We start from the raw sequence: 23,355 nt of genomic DNA, 5'->3' as shown, positions 1-23,355 counted from the left end.
ACAAAAACAATCATTGTGTGATCACCTTCCTCACATAATCGTTGAAGACGGAAGTGTGCATAAGCAAGTGTGGTGAAGAAGGCTGATGGTGCCCGGCTACTGAGAGATATAGCGTCTGGGGACTCAAAGGCATGAAAGCAAACAAGCGGCCATCTAGCCCCGAAGCAACAAAGCCCACACGGAAGGAGCACACCAAAATAGGTGATCGTGAAGGTCAGAGGAGACCAGGTCTCAAACAACAAAGGGGGGGGTGGTGGGAATCACAATACCGTGAATGAGCGGGAGTGCATGATGGGGACCCAATGCCCATCTGTAGACTAGAGGGGTAGTGGGGAGGAGATTAGTCACTCAGGGTTCAGTGTAGCAACAATGAAACTGAAAATCTTCCTCTAGTTCCTGAACGCTTCCTCCCCTCCCAATTATCATGAACCCAATTCTACTTTGCGGACCTGGTTATACCAGAAGATGTACAGCGGTGCAGTAGGGATCTGGAAACACAGGGAATCTAGGACGGACGAACCCCTCAACACCCGCGGTAGGAGTGGCGACACCAGGAGGGAAGGGGGTGTCGAAAGGGAGAACAGATCTTGGAGATCTATGTGTAACCTCCTCTCTGGGAGATGGGCAATGGGAAGGTAGGTGAGGGAAGACGCCGGGCAGTGTAAGATAAGATATAATAATTATTTATAAACTATTAAGGGACCAGGCGAAAGGGGGGAGTGGGGAGGGAGGGGGAGGGAGGAAAAAGGGAAACCGAGTTGATTCCAGGAACTCAAGTGGAAGGTGAATTTTGAGAATGACGAGTGCTTTGCTCAATTGATGTATGTATGGATTGTGATAAGGGTTGTATGAGCCCCAATAAAAAGATTTATTAATAATAAAAAGTTATAGTCTTGGAAACCCACAGGGACAGTTCTACCCTATTCTAGGTTTACTAGGAGTCAATATCGACTCAATGGCTATGAGTGAGTTTTTGTATACATGTATGTGTTTATGCATATACACAAACACATACGTGTTGTTTTCAGGTGCTGTCAAGTTGTTTCCAACTCGCAGTGACCCTATGTACGACAGAACAAAACTTTGACACCCAGTCCTGTATCATCTTCATAATTAATGTTATGTTTGCATCCATTGTTATACCTAGTATGTCTGTCTTTTACTTTCTTGCTGACCTACATTACCAAGTATGATGTTCTTTTCCAGGGACAAGTCTTTCCTGACGACATGTCCAAAGTATGTGAAGTGACATCTCACCATAGTTCCTTCTAAAGAGAATTCTGGTTATACCTCTTACAAAGCAGATTTTATTTGTTTTTCTGGCAGTCAATATTTTTTGCCAACATCATAATTCAAATGCATCAATTCTTTTGCAGTTTTCCTTATTCATTACAAAAACAAACACACACAAACATATGCAACACACACGATAAAGAAAACAACAACAAATCCAGCACCATTGATGTATTAAGACTCATGGCAACCCTAGTGGACAGGTTAGAACTGTCACTGTGTGTTTCCAAAACTGTAAATCATTACAGCAGTGAAAAGCTCCATCTGACTCCTGCAGAGCAGCTGATGGTATTCAAACTGCTGACCTTGCGGTTAGCAGCCCAATGCATAACCGCTATACCCTCAGAGTGCTTCATTCCAACTCATAGATATCCTATATAGGGTTGATGAGGTTATAAAACTTTATGAAAGCATACAGCTTCATCTTTCTCAAAGCAGCCGGTGGGTTTGAATGGCCTATCTTGTGATTAGCAGCCCAACATTTATCCCACAATGCCACCAAAACAAAAACACAAAAATCCCAAACTCACTACCATTGATTCAGTTCTGACTCATAACAAAGTGGAACTGCCACTGCCAGTTTCAGAGACCATATATCTTTATAGGAATAGAAAGCTTCATCTTTCTCCCTTACAAAGGTTGGTAGTTTCAAAGTTCTGACTTTGTGATTAGCAACTCCAAGTGTGCCCCACTTCACCACTAGGGCGCCTTATAAATGTGAGGATAAGCAAAACGTATTGCTACTTGGGTTCCATTTCCTACAGGAAAAGGTTTGTTGTTTTTTTTTAAGTATGTAAACATGTCTCTGAAATCAGTGGATGGTTGCATACAAATTCTCTCCGTAATACATTTGTTAGGGTTCAAAAAGATCCACTCACAACAATGACTTTGAGAGGTTCTCCTGGGCCAATTAAATTCAAGACAGAGAAATCAGGCTACATTGTTTTGGGAGACTACAAATGAGTCATCTTGAGATATTTTGTTGCAGGATACAGGATGATCAGGGGGGCTTATTATGAAGAAGTTTTAATAAAATGGAAAACTGCACTGGTGAGAACAATGTTAGGAAATTCGTGCCCAGAATTTTTTTCTATCACAAAAATATACCTGCTTGTTCTTCAAACATAACAAGGGCTGTCTATGAAAATTTGTTTAGAAAATCGTCCCTATCCCATCAACAGTCCTTATCTTACTCTTTCAGACTTCTTTTTACGCCTCAAACTCAGAGAACATTTTTCTTAAAAGTGTTTTGAGTCCATTCAGGATGCCAAAATTGCTGTTTTGATGTGGTCGAGTGCAGAATTTTCTGGGAAGGACTGGACATACACCTTCAAAAGTGTATAGGCTTTGAAAGAGTATGTGCTGTGAAATAATAGCTTCATATTTTTAGAGTTTTGTTTAATAAATGTGCCAATACTTTTGTAACTTTTTAAACTTACTATCTTGTGTGTGTTTGTGTGCATATATGCTTATACAAAGGGGATTGAAAAAGTTTCTGTTAAGTTTCCATTACCTTTTTTCCCTTTTTTTCTAAATTTTTACACATTCTAATTAATTATTTATTTTTAATCATTTTATTAGGGGCCATACAACTCTTATCACAATCTATACATACATCAATTGTGTAAAGCACATTTGTACATTCATTGCCCTCATCATTCTCAAAACATCTGCTCTCCACCCAAGCCCCTGGCATCAGCTCCTCATTTCTCCCACCCTCACTAACCCTTGATAATTTACAAATTATTGTTTTGTCATATCTTGCACTGTCCCACATCTCCCTTCACCCACTTTTCTGTTGGCCATCCCCCAGGGAGGAAATTATATATAAATCCTTGTAATCAGTCCCATATTTCCAACCTACCCTCCCTCCACCCTCCCAGTATCGCCACTCACACCACTTGTCCTGAAGGGATCATCTGCCCTGGATTCCCTGTATTTCCAGTTCCTATCTTTACCAGTGTACATCCTCTGGTCTAGCCAAACTTTTAAGGTAGGATTGGGATCATGATAGTGGGGGGTTTGGAGTGGGGGGAAGCATTTAGGAACTAGAGGAAAGTTGTATGTTTCATCGTTGCTACATCACACCCTGACTGGCTCAGCTCCTCCCTGAGACCCTTCTGTAAGAGGAAGTCCAGTGGCCTACAAATGGGCTTTGGGGGTCCACTCCGCACTCCCCTACGCCACCATTCACAATGATATGAGTTTTTGTTCTGATGATGCCTGATACCTGATCCCTTTGACACCTCATGATCGCACAGGCTGGTGTGCTTCTTCCATGTGGGCTTTGTTGCTTCTGAACTAGATAGCCACTTTTTTATCTTCAAACCCTTAAGACCCCAGATGCTATATCTTTTGATAGCCGGGCAGCATCAGCTAATCTTTCAATTCCATTTTTCCCACTAGCTTTTTGAGGCCCCTGGGTATGTTTTAACCATCACAACTCTGAAATCAAAATGAGTGCAGCACAAACAGTTTGGCATAATTTTTCTGGATGCCTAATTAGCATTGCTTGTGTTCTTAATGTGTGTGTAGGTATACATATATATACATACACATGCACAAGTCTTCAAATTTATTCCATGAGCCTTTTCTTTTTTATAGTTCTATAAATTGTCTAGGCAGACCTATTTGAATTATACTTTTCAATTTTGAGCCATTGGTTCTGCCTGTGTATATAGATGACGCAACAGAGGTCAAGATATTTCTGACTACTAGAACACCACTTTACTTTCATTATTAGGTTAAAAATGATAAGGGAAGTTTCATGAATGCGTGATATGACATGTAATATCAACAGAAATTGCAAGAAGCCTCACTCAGCCATTCATGAGCCTCATGATTCAAGGCATCCATTTTTGAATGGGAAATGAATTTGTGTGGAATATACAGTACATTCCAGAAGGGCTGGATGATTTATTTCCTGTTTGCTCCCAGGACGACAATGACCCATTACTTTGTGAAACAAAATCATAGTATGATTCTAAAGTTAATTTAAGAAGGGACTAAGATATTGAATTAAACAAGTTTGATTAATAAACTTTATACACTGTTATTTATATAATCCAATCTATATCAAATATGTTCTTTCCTAGCTTCACATTTACCAAGAACACAGGATACTGAGCGTTAGTATTTCATGTAATTGTTTATAAATGTTTCAATGTTTTGAAGTAGATTACAATTTATTGTAGATTACAGTTAATTGCAATACAATGTGGGTCATTTTTGCTATGATTTGAGACATTAAATGAATGCCCTTTTTATCTATGTTGACTCCTAAAAAACTAACTCATAGATAAATTTTTGGCCCATATGTATGTAGGAAGTGTGTAGGAGTAACGTAATTTTGTAACTATATTTTATTGACATGTCCATTCATGTAATAAAGTATGTAAGTCTTAAGTGTACAACAGAGTGGTAGGAAATATATATATTCGTGACCTGGATCAAATATGAGAATATTTTTAACATCCTAGAAAGCTGTGTTCATATCTTCTCCTTATTTGTAGTCCACAAAAGGGAGCTACTAAGTTCTATGTTCTGTTAAATTTTGAATGAGACTCATTTTATACTACATGAACTATATATATATATTAGTAAATGGCATGGAAGACATATCTGACCTCCTTTGGCTACACATTGAAGAAGGAGTATTGTTCTCCGCATCTTCTCAAGACTGATTGCCACAACGTAGAAGGCAGACAGGGTTCCTCACCTTCTCTCTCTCTGCCTCCCTATTTGACACCAACAGTTCCTCCCATGACACTACTTTTCTGCCAAGTTTGATAATTCATTGTTATGGCCACACAGAACTCACAGACAAAAACCACAATTAGGGAGGTTTAATAGAGAATTTAACCAGTTACCACAAGTCAAGATCAGTCAACAGTAAGGATGCACTCAGTGGTCTCTATTAGAACCTCTTCTCAACCAGCAGCCATATTTCTCTGTCCGGTCCTCAGCTTCAAAACCAAATAGGCCCTTGGCATCTGCCTCTGTAGTCCATGAAGCCTACCTGCCTCTCCATCCATTGTTGCACACAGGCTCCTGGCCACAGCCCCTCTGTTCTTTCTCATCATGGCTCCCATGGTATCTGTGCTATCACTTCCAAAACAATAACTAGGGATCTCAAACGTGCTCAACAGGTGGTTCTTTTTCCTTGCTGGTTCAGGATTCTCTTTATTCTTTTAAGATGTCTATGTTATACACAGAGGGTTGGCTTTGATGGAGGTGCAGTTTTTGTCTTTAAGAAGACACATACTAATAATGCATTCCATCTTAGTTCTGTCCATTATAACAGATAATTTCTTCCAAAATGGAATTATACCAAATGCCATGTTATTATCACATGCCCTTGAGTCATCTCTGACTCATAGTGACCCTGTGTACAACAAAACAAAGCAATGATCAACATATAACCCCCTCCCATGGGTACAGACAAAAGAAAAATGGGTGAAGCTAGACAATGTTTGATGTAAGACATGAAAAAAAAGATAAATTATCAAGGGTTCATGAGGGAAGGAGGTTAGGGAAGGGGCAAAATTATCTGATAAGGGCTCAAGTAGAAAGACAATGTTTTTAAAATGATGATGGCAATATATGTACAAATGTGCTTAACACAATGAATGGATGGATGAGTTGTGATAAGAGCTGTATGAGCCCTCAATAAAATGATTTTTTAAAGTGCCATGCAGTCCTGTGCCATTTTCATACATGTTCTTATGTTTGAGTATTGTTGCAGTTATCTTACAGAGGGTGTTCCTTTTTTGCTGTCCCATGCACTTTAACAAACATTGTGTCCTTTTCCAGGTACTGGTCTCTCCTGATAATATGTCCAAAATACATGAGATGAAATCTTGCCAACCTTGCTTCTAAGAAACATTCTGGCTGTCCTTCTCCCAAGACTGATGTATTCATTCTTTTAGTAGTCCATAGTACTTCCAATATTCTTGACCAGCACCATAATTCAAATGCATGGATTCTTCTTCATTCTTCTTTATTTAATGACCATCTTTCACAACAATCAAGTGATTGAAAATGCTATGGTTTGTGTCAGCTGTACCTAAGCCCTCAAAGAAATACCCTTGCTTTAAACACAGAAGTCTTATGCAGCAAATTTACCCATTGCAATGGATCATTTTATCTTGTGATTGCTGCCTTCACGAGCATTTATTATTGATCCAAGCAAGAAGAAATCCTTGGCAACTTCATAGAGCCTAGAATTTAAAATACAGCACAAAAAAGATTGTGACTAGAAAAAAAATCCAAAAACCAAACTCAATGCGATAGAGTCAATGTCAACTCATAATGACACTAGAGGCAGAATGGCCATATTTATTGACTACATCTCATTTTTGTTTTGACCTTATTTTTCTTTGCTGTGTTATTAGCTGCCATTGAAGTGTACCTCTCTTCATGGTGATCTCATGCAAAATTAATGCTACCAGATCATTTGCTATACACATGGTTGATTATGGATGGGGTCACTGTGATCTATATTGTTTTCATTGCAAGATTTGCAATAGATTGCCAGGGTGTTATTTTTTTCTAGTTCATCGTAGTCAAGAAATTCTCTTTAGCACCACCCAGTCCTCATTGATGAAAAATGGGTAGTGGCTATTTATGAGATGCATTGCTAGAATAACAATGGAATCTCCTTATAAAAGGCAAAAATTATGCCCCTGAACCACCAATACACTTTATTTTTCTTTTCTAATGTCTAATATTATTTTATTGATTTATTTTATAACATCTATGTCAATCATGAACATGGAAGTTAGATGTTGAAGAAAGAAGACCAAAGAAGAATCAATGTGTTTGAATTATGGTCAGGCAAAGAATATTGAAAGTACCATAGACTGCCAAAAGGACAAATTTGTCTTGGAAGAGAAGTACGGCCAGAATACTCCTTAGAGACAAGGGTGGGTAGACTTCATTCTTCATTGTACATACTTTGGGCATGTTGTGAGCAGAGAGCTGCCCTTGGCAAAGGAGATCATGTTTGGTAAAGTGGAGGGGCGGCAAAAAAGAGGAAGTGTTTCCAGGAGATGATTGACACAGTGGCTGCAACAATGGACTCAAGCAGAGGAGCAATTGTGAGGATAGGACAGGACCAGCATAGGATTGCTATGGGTCAGAGTTGACTCTATAGCAACTAACAATAAAAATACCAATTACCCATGCATGTCAGAGTAGAATTGTGCTTCAAAGAGTTTTCAATAGCTTTTTTTGCAGTATAGATAGGCAGGTCCTTCTTCCTAGGCACCTCTGAGGAGACTCAAACCTCTAATATTTTGGTTAGCAGGCAGGCACATTAACTATTGCAGCACTCAGGCACTCTAGGCTCTTTTTCCTCTTCTAAGACCACAATTCTCAAGACTGCTGTTGAATTGACACTGATTAATGGCAACCCCATATGTTTCATGGAGTGCAATGAATTTCAATCCATATGGTTTTCTAGGCTATGATCTTCTGAAAGTTGATTTTGAGATCTTTCTTTTGAGATGCTTCTGTGCAGGTTCGAACTACCAACCTTTCCTTTAGTAGTTGAATGCTTAACCATAAGACTAGTGCTTTATTCTTCTGACCCAGGAACCCTAATGGATTTCTATTGTTGCTAGTATCTTGCTAGATCCTGCAACTCTTTCTATATCCCTGTAAATAGACCCTTTAAATTATTTTTAGGTAAATAATCTTGAATATACTATTTTCTGCTACCATTTTTACTGATGCAGTAATATATGAGAAAGTGTGGTGAAGTGAAATTTCTTAACTATAACTCTTCAAGTCTCTGTAATTTCCACCAAAGAATTGGGTTGTTGTTGTTGCTTGGTGCCATTGAGTATGTTCCAATGCATAGTCTCCCTAGGCACAGCAGAATGAAACATTGCCAAGTCCTGCACCATCTTCACAATTGTTCCTGTGTTTGAGCCCATTGTTGCAGCCACTATCCATCTCCTCAGGAGCCTTCCTCTTTTTCATTAGCCCTCCATTTTACCAAACATGATATCCTTCCCATGAAAAATGCCCAAAATATGTAAAATGAAAATCTCACCATCCTTGCTTCTGAGGGGTACTCTGACAGTACTTTTTCTGAGATTGGGTGCGACTATTCAAATTAGATGTATGTAATAATAACAGATGGGATTAGTCAATGTCCCTGGCTATAAGAAAACCTCTTGGAAGCACTGGCAGAGAATGAAATTCCAAGGACCTCAGAAAAGCAAGTTTAAGGTATCTATCTGAAATGGTGAAGGCTGCTGAGACCAGATGCGCCAGAGACTGTGGCACGAAGAATCAGAGGAGCAGCACTGAGATTGTGGGCAGTTTCTCCTCATGTGGCCTGAGGCTGTGGAACTTCTGGTAAGAACAACAGATAGGCGGCCTTCCTGGCCCATGGAGGCAAAGGTCAAGGGATCATGTGGATGACTAAGAGAGGGATAGCTAGATAGCTAGATAGATAGATTGAGTGAGTGAGTGAGTGAGTGAGTGAGTGAGTGAGTGAGTGAGTGAGTGAGTCTTGACTGCTGGTTGAAGAGACCAGCATCCTTACTGCTTGCTGATTCTGACTTGTGATAACCTATTAAATTCCCTAATAAAGCCCCTTACTTGTGACTAGGCCAGATTCCTTCGGGAGCATAACACACATGGTGAGCCAATAGTTCTGTTCCTTCCCAGAGGTCAAGAAGCTCTACCCCTCTGGGCTCTTATCTGGGTCTTTATATAATTTTTGTGGGTGTGGCCATAAGTGTGGTCATGGGTGGAACCATGAGTGTTTTAGTCCCAGGATGTTGGATTTTGGCTAGTTTCCTTCTTGTTCACAATCTTGTTGTTTACGTCTTTGCTCTCAATGGCCATTTTGCTCATCTATAGCTACTCCATTTTGTATGCTCAAGTCAGCTCATCCTGGAAGAAACCAGCTTCCATGTTGTAAAGAAGCCCTGTGGACTGACCTATGTAGAGCCTGAGGCCTATTGTCATTCTCAAGAGTAAATTGGAAGTGGAACACGCCTCTGACTATATTTAATCATTCCAGTGAGAGATATCAGCCCCATTCTAATGACTGAAAGTTTAATTGCTACCTCTTGAGAAACCTTGAACCAAAGACCTCCAGTGGCACTCAGCAATGAGACTAACACATTCCCAACCTTCAGAAATGGTGAGATTATATATTTTTCTTTTTAGTTCTTAAGTTTTGGGATGATTTTCTACCTAATAATTGATACTTAGTACAGATAGATCCATAAAATAACTTGTGGATTTTAAGATATTTTATTTATTTTGTTTGCTGTTCCTTTACAAACTTACAGATCAACAAAAATTTTTTGAATATATATACATTGGGATTACTTTTTAACCCAAACAAAGTTATCAATAAACTAGAGCCTACAAATGAAAAGTTCAATCTGAGAGTCTGAGAAGGATAAAACTTGCAGAGCTGATTTAGTGAAAAATAAGCATTTTTCAGAGAAAAAGGTGGTGTTAATTTAACTGAGAGCAGTATGTGTCTCCAACAAAATAGGAAATGACTTATGTGTTATATAAATACAGAGAATAGAATTTTCTATACTGGTTTTCCACATAGATGCCAATATACACCTTTCTTACTTTTCCCCCTCTCTGGTTTCTTCATAGTTTGAAGGGGGAATACATTTATGGGAGAATGAAGAGAAAAAAAAACTGATTGAGACTAATGAGCTGATAAACATATATGGCTGCAAAGATAAGTTAGTCATTCTTGCTTCACTAGAAACAATGTGAACAAGATAGCTTAATCTAGTGACCTTGAAGCTCACTTTCAAAGTATATCAGATGCCTTTTTCAAACTCATATCATTTTCCAATAGTTCAAATAACTTCACATTCCTGAAAAATAGATAAAATGTAGAAGAGAATTCTAAGTACACAAAGCATAGTTTTTCTCATTTGTGATACCCATCAGTTTTTCTCTGGTTTTAATATCCTTTTTCCTACCCCCTCCTTTTACCCCACTTTTAGGACAAGAGCAGTGAATGAATGAGTTTTGGAAACAAAGAAATGTCACTTCACAAATCACATTTCTATAGAAGGAATGATAGAGCTTGGGCATTTCCGGGGCTGAACTTCAATGGAAATCAATATATTTTATCTTGCGGATGTCTCTTGGTTGCTTTTATTTGGGTAAAACTATGAATTGGCATGAATCATTATCATAGAGATAAAAACACAGGCATAATGCAAAATAAATAAATAACAGTAATCTGAGTGACAAAGTATTTTAAGCGGTCTATTACTAGCTGAATGATTCACAGTCCTAATGCACCCAGAGGTGACTCAGAAGAAAGATCTATTTCAAAAGTTCGCTGACCTGAAAATCTATGGAGCTCAGCCCTTTAAACACACCAAGGCTTGGATTTTTGGTACTTTCTCTTTTTTGGTAATGCAAATATTATCAGTCAGGGTAAATACTACCCGTCTGGACCCACTAATTATAAACCCAAACCAAACCCCCTGCAACTGAGTAGGTTCCACCACACAGTTAACCTATGTAGGATTTCCAAGGCTGTAAATCTTTACCAGGCCGATAGTCTCTTTTTTGCCCCACAGAGAAGCTTTGGGGTTTGAACTACCGACTTTTTGGTTAGCAGTCTGAATTTACCCTACAGTGCCACCAGAGCTCAGGGCAGGAAAAAAAAGATAAAAGACTTGGGGGAATCTAAGTTAGTTAATGGACTAATGCCATGGCTTTCAATGGTGGGCTTGTTCACACACAGTTTGCTAGCCCCCACCCCACAACTGAAGCTTAGGCAGGCCCAGTATTCCACCCAGTTATTGCTAATGCTACTGTTCTAGGAAACCCCTTTTTGAGACACATAGAACTAGTGCATTGGATTCCATTGCAGTTTAATATAATCAAGTTCCCTAATGTTTATTTGCAGTACTCCTGTTTTAACTCCCCTGTGATGATACAAATAGAATTTATGTCTGGTAGTGATTAATTCTTTCACTTCCACCTTATTTTTGGGTGAAACATGAAAATATGAAAAAATTACTCATGAAATCAGATATTAGAAGTTGTCTAAGTGTTTATTGTCTCACCATTCATGAATGCAGGCAGTAACTTTGGTTAGCAGGAATAGTTTACTCTAGTTCAGGCAGTGACTGAGGGCTCTTTTTAGGAAACTCTTGGGTGAAGACAGTATGGGAAGCTACTCCATCACAGGATAGCCTGCTGGAAATTCTGTCCAGTAAGAATATAATTTTGTTGTTGGAAGAAATAAACTATAAGTGTGAGCTATTGTACTGCTGCTGGCAAAGAATGAATGCATATTGAAAAATATATAAGGATTTCTGAAGTTTGTCTGTACTACCTTAATATGTGGTTTCCTTTCTTGTTTGTAATAAATTTATAAAAGTCTAACATAATCTATATGTAATAATTCAATACATTATATATACATATATGTACATGTATGCTAGAGTAAGTAAAAATATTGCTACTAGGGTTTCAGTTTATAGATGCATAGGTTTATTCCAAGTAAAATTGGTTAAAAATATCTCTGTGATAAATGGATGACTGAAGACATGTTCTTTCAGTAATACACTTATTGTAGTTTTATTAGGAAGCTATCATAAAAGTTCCAATGCAAACAATGGGTTCCAGGACTGCTGAGTCAATTAAATTGAAGACAGAGAGGTTAGCCAGAAGGTTATGGCGACTATTTTGGGGAGCAGAGTTGCAAAGGAGTAATCTTGATAAATTTCCTTAAAAGACACAAGATGATTATGGGGACTTATTATGAAGATATTTTCAAAGACAAGAAAACTGCATTAGTGAGGAAAAGGCCATGAAAGTCATACCAAGGGAGTTTTTTTCCCCCATCACTGCAATGCACTTGCTTCATGGGTACCAAGAGCTTTCTTATGAGAATTTTGTTGGGAAACTCTACCCAGTTCACCTTACAGCCCTGATGTTGTCCCAAAATTCGAAGAGCATTTCAGAGTGATATAATGTAAGACCCTTGAGCATGCCAATACTACCATTTTGATATGGTGCAAATCAAAGTGCTCAGAATTCTTGTGGGGAAGAGTTTCAACCCCCCAACCCCCCCCCCAAAATCCCAGCCTCCCAACCATTGTGTTTATTCAGATCCATAATGACTCTATATAGCACTTCTCAAGGTATAAATCTTCATTGGAGCAGGTAGCCTTATCTTTTTAAACCCTCAGAGTCCACGATGGGTTTGAATTGCCAACGTTGTGGCTAGTAGTTCAATATTACTGCACCGCCACCAGACGAAGGGTTGGGTAAATATATAGACCTAGATAGAAGGGGCCCTCGTGACACAGTGGATTATGGTGTTGGGCTGCTAGCCGCAAGGTCAACTGTCTGAAACCACCAGCTGCTTGGCCTGAGAAAGATATGGCTTTCAACATCTGTTAAAATTTATTTATATTTGATCTGTGAAAATTTATAGTCTCAGAAATCCACAAGAGAAGTTCTACTCTGTCTTAAAGATTCTCTGTGAGTTGGAATTGACTTTATGACAATGACTCTTGAATTTGAGAAGGAGGATATGTCAAGAAGATTTCTATAATTTTGGCAATATTTTTGACTTACTGTACCATTAAGCACTGTGCATTTCCTGTCATAATGTTAGTTATCCAGCCCTGGTAGTGCAGTGGGTTATGTGTTGTGCTGCTCATCACAAGGTCAGCAGTTCGAAACCACCAGGTGCTCTGCGGAAAATGATGAGGCTTTCTACTCCCACAGAGAGTTACAGATCTGTCTTGGAAGAAGTATAACCAGATTGCTCATTAGAGGCAAGGATGCAGATACTTTAGTTCACTAACTTTGAACATGTTACAAGGAGAAGACTAGTCCCTGGAGGAGGACATCATGCTTAGTAAAGTGGAGGGCCAGCCAAAAAGAAGGCCCTCAACAAGATGGTTTAACACAGTGGCTGCTACAATGACTCAAAATATGAACAATTGGGGGATGTTGCAAGACCTGGAGGTGTTTTGTTCTGTTGTACACAGAGTTACTATGAGTTGAATTGACTTGATGGCACCTAACAACAAAAACAAAACAAAGAGTTAGTCTTGGAAATTCACAGGGCAGTCTATCCCATCCAATGCTTCGCTATGAGTCAGAAATGGCAGTGAGTTTGTAAAGTATGTTAACAGCAATATGTAATTCCTCCCAATACTTGATTGATAATGACTGATACATTCTAAAAAATATTCAGGTCTCTGACTTTTTCTAAGAAATGTAAGGTAACTCGTTTTTCTTATAATATATTAGATGTCCTCGGTCACTTTCCTGAAAATAATATTATCTATGTGTTTTGAGGGGCGCCAGTATACTAATGGTTGAAAACTGATTTCTTTAACATAATGTGTAACAATATAGATTTTTTACAAGTAACAATATTGTCATTTGAAAAAAATCTCCATTTTCATAGGAATTATTTTAGAGCTTTTAAAAAAGAATAACCATTTTTGTTGATATAAGCTTGAAATAGTCTCCAAAAACAGCCAATGAAGGGATATAAAGGCAAAACTATTATTCCAAGCTCAACTATTTCCAGATAAATGTCACTAGCATTCAGGGAATAGAATTACTTGCCGTTCATTGTGAATTCGGGTAAAATTTAGAAAAGCACAATTTTAGAAATACTGGATTATAAACGCAGTGCTATTTTTGTATTAAAAGCATTTTTTATTCAGGTACTATTTTCTTCCTAACATATAAACCCATTGTTCTCCAGTCAGTTCTGACTCAATGTGATCCTATAGGATAAAATAAAAGTGCCTCATGGGGTTTCCAAGACTGTAAACCTTTATGGAAGACAACTGACACATAGTTCTCCCTCATGTTTGCTGTTGCATTTAAACTGCTAATCTTTCGGTTCAGAGCTTAACTACAGCACCATCTACAGCACCAGAGCAATTTTCTATCTTTTAACTCCCCTTTATTACATCCTAGTAGCATCTGGCTTTTTTAAAAAATGCCTGAGCTTAAAGAATGCTTTGTTGTTTCTAAGTGCCCTTGAAGAGCTTAGCAACTCTAGGTAAAGCAGAATGAAATAATGCCGAGTCCTGACCCATCCTCACAAGTGTTGCCATACTTGAGCCCATTGTTGCAGGCATTGTGGCAAACCATCTCATCGAGTTTCCTTCTTTTCCCTCTGACCCTCTACTTTACCAAGCACGATGGCCTTCTCGAAGGACTTGTCTCACCTAGTAACGTGCCCAATGTGCATGCCATTCTTGCTTCTAAGGAACATTTTGTCTATACTGATTTTTTAAACAGATTTCTTTGTTTTCGTGGCAATCTCTGGTATTTTCAACATTGTTCACCAACATCATAATTCAAAGGCATTCTTTGAATTGATTTTTAGCTCTCATATGCATATGAGACCATTGAAAGTACCATGAATGGGTCAGGTGCTTCATAATCCTCAAATTTACATTTTTTAAAAACATAAATATGTCTTTAGCAGCACATTTGCTCTGGGAAATACATGCTGATTTCTTGACCGTTGTTTCCACAAGTGGTGATTTTTAGATGTAAGTAAAAGGAAATTCTTGACAATGTCAATCTTTTCTCTGTTATCCTGATGTTGATTATTGATCTAGTGTGAATATGTTTGTATTATGTTGTGTAATAATTCACATCAAAGGTTGTGGTTTCTGATATTCATCAGTAAATACTTTGAGTCCTCTTTTACTTTTAGCAAGCAAGGTTGTGTCATGGGCTTATCACAGGTTGTTAATGTGTCTTCCTCAATCCGGATGCCACATTCTTCTTTATATAATCCATATTCCCAGATTATTTTCTTAGCATGCAGAGTCACTAAATATAGTGAAAGGACAGAATACCAAAGCAAACTCAACCTGATTTTAAGTCATATCATATACATTTTTCTAATTAAAAGACTGTCTCTTGTTCCATGTAGAGTTTCCTCATGAACACATTGTCTTGAATACTATGGCTTTATCCTAAATTGTGATAGTGAGTGTTGCATTCTTTACTAGTATTTTTGTGAGCAGACATCCTTGACTTTCTCCAGCAAAGCGACTGGTGGATTTGAACCACCAACCTTACATTTGCAATTCTGCCTAAAACCCACTGCCATGGATGGAGTCAGTGCTGACACATAGTGACCCCTGTGGTTTTCTGAGGGTGTAAATGTTTTGGGGAGTAGAAAGCACAATCTTTGTGTGGAGGAGCTGCTGGCAGTGCTTTGCTTTTCCATGTAACACCTAGCATTATCTCAAGCCTGTCAATTTCTACAAAAGTCTTGCTATAATTTTTATAAGAATTACCAGGAATGTGTAAATCAATTTGGGCAGAATGACTATCTTAAAAACACTGAGTATTTCAATTCATGGACATCTGCCTTTATTTAGAGGTTCTTCAATGTATCCCTACATTTTCAGTGTGTACATTACACCTATTTTTATAAATTTCTTTCTGTTATTTATGTCTGTAATTCTCTTGTGACTGGAATAGTTTCTTCATTTAATTTCCAGATTAATCATTGCTAATATATAGTAATGCAGTTAATTATTATAGTTTAATCTTGCATCTGATATAACCTTGCAAAACTAATTTTAAAAATACATTTTTGTTTTATTTTGTTTTGCTTTCTCAGTTCCTCGAGATTACCTACGCAGAGGTTCTTACCATCTACAAATAAAGGGAGTTTTGTTTCTTCTTAATCTAAATGCCTTTAATTTTTTCCTTCTTTCATTTTCTTCACCCATCCTTCCCTTGTTTCTTGTTACTTTTTGCACAGCCTTGTATGTCTTTCATTAATTTCCAGATTGCTAAAAAGGATGTCTTTTTAGACAAATTTTGTTCAATATTATAGTTAGTTTATAAAAAGATTTGACAATTTTTTCACTTGGCTGTAGATGGAAGTCCCGTATCTACGAATTTTGAAAATTTGTGTGTGTATGCTTTTATTTTATGGAAATAATTAATTTTGTTTTTAATATACTTGAGATATACTGAATAATTTGTCTAAACAATTCTCATATTCCTGTGAGCATTTGCTTCTATATGATTTGTTTTCTATACAGGCATACAACATCTTATTGTACCTGGTTTTGCTCTTCTCTAATTACATTGCTTTTTTTTTTTTTTTTTTTTTTACAAATTGAAGCGTTCTGGCAACCCTGTATTGAGCAGGTCTATTTGCACCATTTTTTTTTTCAACAGCATGTCCTCATTTCTTGTATTTGTGTCACATTTGGGAAAATCTCACATTACTTCAAAATTTTTCATGATTCTTAATATTTAATAGACTGCCCATCCACTGCATGCAGTCCATTCTGATTCATAACGACTCCACAGGACAGAATAGGACTGTTGTTTGGGGTTTTTGATATTGTAAATCTTTATGCTAGAAGACAGCCTCATCTTTCTTCCACAGAGTTTGAATTACCGACCTTACAGTTACCAGACAAGTGCTTAACCATGAAACAAAATAAAACAACAACCACAAAAACACTTCCATTTAGTCTATTTGCATGTCACCACCTTACAATACTATTAAAAAAATTCAAACTCACTGCCATCATGTTGATCCTGACTCATAGCAACCCCCAAGGGGGTACAGTAGAACTGCCCATATGAGTATCTGAAGCTATAAATCTTTATGGAAGTAGACAGTATCATCTTTCTCCCAAGAGGTGGTTTGTGGGATCCAATGGCAGACCTTTCGGTTAGGAGCCCAATGTGTAACCCACTACACCCGCAGGGCTCCTTTTAATAGAAAACAATATAGTGTAAATATTCCATATGCACTGAGAAACCAAACGATCTCCATGACTCACTTTATTTCAACATTCACTTTATTGTATCAGTCTAGAATTGACATTGTAATATCTCCCCAGTGTACCTGTATCTATTCTTCCAGTTATTATAACTAGGTATTGAGTGAATTCTTTTTCCATTAATTATTCATCTTTGACAGGAGCATACTGCATGCTAAAAAATCATGGAATGAAAGTGGTAGCTTAACATCCTATTACACACACCTGCTCTTCCTGACATACTTTCTTAATGTGTACAATTTTCTTTGTCCTGGAAGTATGTTTTGCTTAGCTGTTGGGTGCCAAGCTATCTAGAACACAGGGTTTGCCATGTTGAAAATTGGCATCCACAAACCATGGATTCTCATTTGTCAACTTAACTTCCACCCCACCCTGTCTCCTTTAGCAAGAGGCAAGATTGTATACAACAGAAATGGCCTTTTGTCTGCCAGCATGCATGCTTTCCATCACTTCCACTCTCCTGTGGTTCTGTGTTTACCTATTGGAATCTATGGAGGGGCATCCTCAATTTCTTCTGTGGCCCTGAATTTCAAGATGTTCTAGTCAAAGGTACAATGGCCAGGTCTTTCAGGATGTTTAGACTTAACATTTCAAGGTTAGAATTGGCAATGACAATATTTGGCATTGCTTTAGTTTGTCATATGGGGCTGAAGAGATTACTTGTTGTTTTGTATATTCTCCATTTTAATTCATATTTGCATCTTATAGAATTAAGAGAGAATATGTAGCAAACATTGTCCAAAGTTACTATATTTACCCAGAATTCCAGAAGCATGTTTTATTTTCACATTCGTTTATTGTCAAGTTGGAGAAATGAAAAACAAGGAGGTACGCTAGTTAACCCAACATGATACAGTTAGTTGTACAGAAGGGGCAAAACAAAATAAAGAACCAAGAACAAAACCAGAAAAATACAGCAAACCATCTAGCTCAAAGTTACTCTTGGCCAGCCCACTGATAAATTTATAATCTTCAATAAATTATCCTTATAGAAATAATTTACACAATCTGACAAGGAAGGAAAGCAGATGTTTTTAATCATAGTATGGAAAGAATATTTTTTCCCAATAGCCAAGAGAAGCTGGAGAGAATGGATAGCAGAGAGTCAAGATAAATTTATATCAAATTTTAAACTAGTTCATTAAATTTCATTTTAAAACTTATTTCATTTTCCAAACTTTTCCCCATACAACACTCTGACACTACTTAAACTTCTAAGTGCTCTCTGTCTACCATACTTGTATTAAATATGGCTTCACAACTATGTGAATTAAACCAGAGTGTGTAGCTTTTAAAGCATAACAGCTCCAAGGTAACTAGCGGGCTTTCAAATCTGCAATATTCTCTTTCAGATCATTGTACTGGGGGAAAATGTTGCCAGGGAACCCCAGAAATCAGATGTCTGAGAACAGACCAGTAACTTGAAAGTTGCCCTACTGCGCCAAGAAACTAAAGAAGGAGACAGGCAACTCCATGCTGGTAACATAGGAGTTTATTAAAAGATAGTTACTGAGGCAAAGCCCTGGGTGGAATTGGGGTCAGATTCCAATCTCTGCACCCCTCAGAATGAGCCACAGGCTTTTCTAGTTCTAGTTCTTTCCCCCCTACATCTGATTTTTTATAATGACAGTTTTATTATTATTGTTTTCCACACTGTTCCTTTAGTGGAGTCCTGGTGTTGTAGTGGTTATATGTTGGGCTGTGATCCTCCTGGTATGCAGTTCAAAACTGCCAGCAACACCCCCACAGAAAGACTGTGCTTTCTACTTCTGTAAACAGTTACACCGTCAGAAACATGAAGCAGGTTACTATGAGTCAGCATTGACTCGATGGCTGTGAATTTTGGATAGAATTGCTAACGTAGGGTTGGTGGTTCAAATCTACCAGTTACTTTGCTGGAGAAAGTTGAGGCAGTCTGCTCCCAGGATTATTTACAATCTTGGAAACGTTATGGGGTAGTTTACTCTGTCCTATAGGGTTACAATGAGTTGGAATAAACTTCATGACAGTGGGTATAGATTTGAGAGCAAACAAGAAACCTGGGGTTGAATGCTGCGATTTAATAATAATTTGGTAGGTGCTAGTGAGAATAAGGAAAAATACCTTCAATAGTTAAGAGTTTGATTTGTTTGTTTTGCTGGGGGGGTGTTTGAGGGGAGGAGGTGGTAAGTAGGCAGGAATAAGGTAGCCCTTATATTCACACAGCTGTAGGCTAGTAAATTCAAACAGAATTCAATAATAATAAACTCTGACACAAAAGCTCAAAAACACTTTCAAGTTCTGCTTTGGCTGTAAATACTCATACACAACTCTGAAAATCAAGCTTGAGTTAAATTGTTCAAACTAAAGGCTAGTTTTGAAATGATAAAGGAATAATTGTTTGTATTTTATTGATTCAAACTGTCTTGTCTGTATTGGTATCAACTTTCAAAATATCACAAAGAAAACAGAGAGGATCCTAGAGTATTCAGAGTGGGAGTACTTAAATAAAACTTTTAAGGACTTTGGAATATCCCATGATGACTTTTATCCAGATGCTGCTTCATAAGTGGATCAATCTCTAGCACTCTCTTTTTCTCTCTCGCCCTCTCCTTTAAAAAAAAATTATACAACTATTTTTTCCTCTTTCAAATTTTCTAATTGCACTTAATTATCACTAATGATTTTTAAATGAAGCCCCCCTTTTTATGCCACATCTACAGAGGAAACTCCAACAGATTGCATTAAGCAGTTACTATGGAGTGTGTTATGTAGTGTTCTTGAGCAGCAAATACAAGTAAATCATTGTCAGTGAAGATATCTCAAGAGTTGGATATTTTAGTGACATGTAGCATACTTTATGTTTCAACTGCCTGTAAAACAGCTTTTTCTCTTTTCTTTTATTTTCTTCTCTGAAAATACACAAAATGGCGGGAAAAAGAAAAATAACAAGGTAACATTCCAGTTATGTTACTGCAGCTTTTCATTTTCAAGTAATCCCTTTTGAGTGGATGACTTAGGGATAATTTCTACTTTTATTTCAAGTAAACTATAGGTCCCAAGCAAACGTCTACTAAGAAAATTAAATTTACATGCTTCATCTAGGCCTTGTATAAAGACTAATTATACATTTATGAATTGATTTAACATTTTTAGATTACAGTTTAATCTCAGCGCATGGTCAATATAAAATTTGGAAATTATGCTCACTAACAACAAAAATTTGGCTTTCAAATTCATTGTTAAGAAGGCGGGAGGGAAAAATAGAATATAAAGACAAACATCTGTCATGTTAAAGTAAATTAAAATACTGGAACACACAATTAATGTGAATTTATCAACATTCATTTTATAAAGTTACAATGGACTTTTTTCCAATTGTTTGTTCTCATTTATTTACAATTTTGTGAGTAATGTTCACAACTGTCCTCATCTAGATGAGTTTTATATTAACTCTTAAGTGACACTTCTTACTTCATAACTTTCCTTTTTTCCTTTATTTTTGAAGACTATATTTTTTCCTTTGATTAAAAAGACTACACAATTTTCTATCATTACATGATTTGTGTACTTTTAATAAACTAGGATTCATAATTCTAAATGTTTCTGATAAAAAGTTTCTTGTATGCATATTCTGATTCATTTTTTTTACATCACACCCAGTTTTAGTCAAACAATGACATTTCTTAATATATAATTTTTAAAATCAGTCATTATAAATACCTGTATAAAAATGTTCACCCCTAAATGATATTTCCTTTCTGAACTTGGTGAGAAAAAGCAGAAAATTACCTACTAAAACATTATATTACTCATTAAGCAAACACAATTCTAGAAAACTCTGACCTAATACAAATATTCAAAAAGCAAAACAAATACTATTATTTAAAGACTTGGTCTGTTATAAAAGAGGTTACTATGTATTTTTAGAAATGTGAGATACAAGATTAGACAATCAGAATGGTAATTAGTTTAATAAGGTGTTTTATAGCAAAATTTTATTGTGCCAAAAATGTTTAAGAGAGATGTCTGAAAATGCATATGTGCAAAGAGCTTCAATAATGAAAACAACATATAAGGATGTGTCTCATTTTCAGAAACATTATTTAGCATGGCTTTGCTGAAGTGTCAATATTTACTACTTTAATCAGCAATAGACAGATAAGGACTTACAAATCCTTTCCCCTTTCTGTTTCTCTTTTCCTATCAGTTATCTCTATTTTAAAATTTTTATTCCATTTGTTTCTTTTTACCAATTTCATCTCCATACAGTTTACATATAACACATTTCAGTAGTTCAATCACATTCATAAGTGTTCTGCAACTATCAACACAATCAATTCTACAACATTTCTTCTTTCTTGTTTTCGTTGTTTACTCCCTATTTCCTGCCAGCTTCCCCTATTATGCCCCTTTGAATCTATTAATCCAGTTATTTTCTGTATACATTTACCTAACCTGGGTTTCATATCCAAAAATTCACACAAAATCAAGACAAAATACCGACAATTGGCTCAACATTGACCTAATGAAACAAAGAAAAACCTCAATTGAAAGTAAAAGAGAAAATATTAAAAACTGGAGCAGTTACACTTTGGGCCAAGAGGGAGATCAATGACAAGGTGTCACATTTTGACCTAACTAAAATTGCAACAATCCACCATGAAATGTACTCTGTATTGTAACAAGGCCTTTTCCAAGTCTGGTCCTTAGTCAGAGGGGATTAACCAGAAACTTAATCTGAATGGGGGAACCTGCAAATGGGTTTTGGACTTTCAAAATCATTTACAACCTTATGCAAACCAGGTGTTCAGAATTAAAGTTCTGATACCATTCCTTCCTCTGGGTTTCTATTTTATTATTTATAATTCTTGGATCATGTAAACTAGTATGCTTCTTCCATGTGGACTTATATGATTCTTCACATAGATGGCTTTGTTTGAAAACAAGTCTTTAAGATTCCAGACACTCATCTTTCTGATAGTCGGGCACCATCTGCTTTCTTCACACTTTGCTTTAGCACCCCTTGATATATTTCAGTGATCATAGATTTACTTGTCCTATTAGGAGGCCATGGTACTTTCAATATTGTTCTCCAACACCACAATTTCAAATGTACTTATTCTCCTATGGTTTTCCTTACACAATGTTCAACTTTCATATACATATGATGTAATAGAGAATACCATGACTTGGGTCTGGCACAACTTAGTCCTCAAGGTAGCATCCTTTTTCTTCAATACTCTAAAGAGGTCTTGTGCAGAAGATTTACATCGTGCAATATGTGTTTTGATCCCATGACTGCTGCTTCCATGAGCATTGATTGTGGATCCAAGTAAGACAAAATACTTGACTTCAACCTTTTCTCCCTTTATCATGATGTTACCTACTGGTCCACTTTGAGGATTTTAATCTTCCTTATATTGAGTTGTAATCCATACTGAAGGCTACAATCCTTGGCCTTCATAAGCAAGTGCTTCAAGTCCTCTTCATGTTCTGCAAAAAAGATTGTGTCATCTGCATATCTCAGGTTGTTAATGAGCCTTCCCTAATGCTGATGCTGCACTCTTCTTCATATAATCCAGCTTCTCTGATGATTTTCTCAGCATACATATTGAAAAAGTATGGTGAGAAGACACAACCCTGACGCACACTTTTCCTGATTGTATTCCACACAGTATTCCTTTATTCTGTTCACACAATTGCCCCCTGATCCATTTATAAGTTTTACATGATTGGAATGAAATATTCTGGAATCCCATTCTTCTCAAGGTTATCCACAGTTTATTATGGTTCACACAGTCAACGAAACACAAGTAAACATCTTTCTGGTATTCTTTGCTTTGAGCCAAGATCCAGCTGATATTACCAATTATATCATTTGTTCCACCTGCTCTTCTCTCTCTCTCTCTCTCTCTCTCTCTCTCTCTCTCTCTCTCTCTCTCTCTCTCTCTCTCTCTTTCTTTCTCTCTCTCTCTCTCTCTCTCTCTCTCTCTAACTTCTAGTAGTTTACTGCCAATGTACTGCTGCAAAATTTTACTTGTGTGTGACAAATTTGATTACAACTCTACACTTTCATACAACTTCAAGTTGACATAAAGCTAACTAACTACCTCACCCATACTCAGATTTTCAACTTCCTGTGAAGTTAGCGCCACTAGTCCCTGGATTATTCAAAGCACAACGATATACCCAAAATACTTATAAATCGTGCGTCCCTCAGATACTTATACTCCACATGCAAATATTAAATAAA

The sequence above is a fragment of the Tenrec ecaudatus genome, chromosome X (assembly GCF_050624435.1).
Source record: "Tenrec ecaudatus isolate mTenEca1 chromosome X, mTenEca1.hap1, whole genome shotgun sequence".
NCBI lineage: Eukaryota > Metazoa > Chordata > Mammalia > Afrosoricida > Tenrecidae > Tenrec > Tenrec ecaudatus.
This window is presented reverse-complemented; position numbering follows the sequence as displayed.